Genomic DNA, 302 nt, shown 5'->3' on the forward strand with positions numbered 1-302 from the left:
TATATATAATATATATATGATATATATATATGTGTGTGTATGCATGACATATATACATATATATATATATATATATATATATATATATATAAAATATATATATATATATATATATATATGTATGTATATACACAAACACACACACACACACACACACACACACAACACAACACAACATACACACACACACACACACACACACACACACACAACACACACACACACACACATATATTATATGTATATATATATATATATAATATATATATATATAATATATATATGATACAACACACACACAC

The sequence above is a fragment of the Penaeus monodon genome, chromosome 6 (assembly GCF_015228065.2).
Source record: "Penaeus monodon isolate SGIC_2016 chromosome 6, NSTDA_Pmon_1, whole genome shotgun sequence".
Classification (NCBI taxonomy): Eukaryota; Metazoa; Arthropoda; class Malacostraca; order Decapoda; family Penaeidae; genus Penaeus; species Penaeus monodon.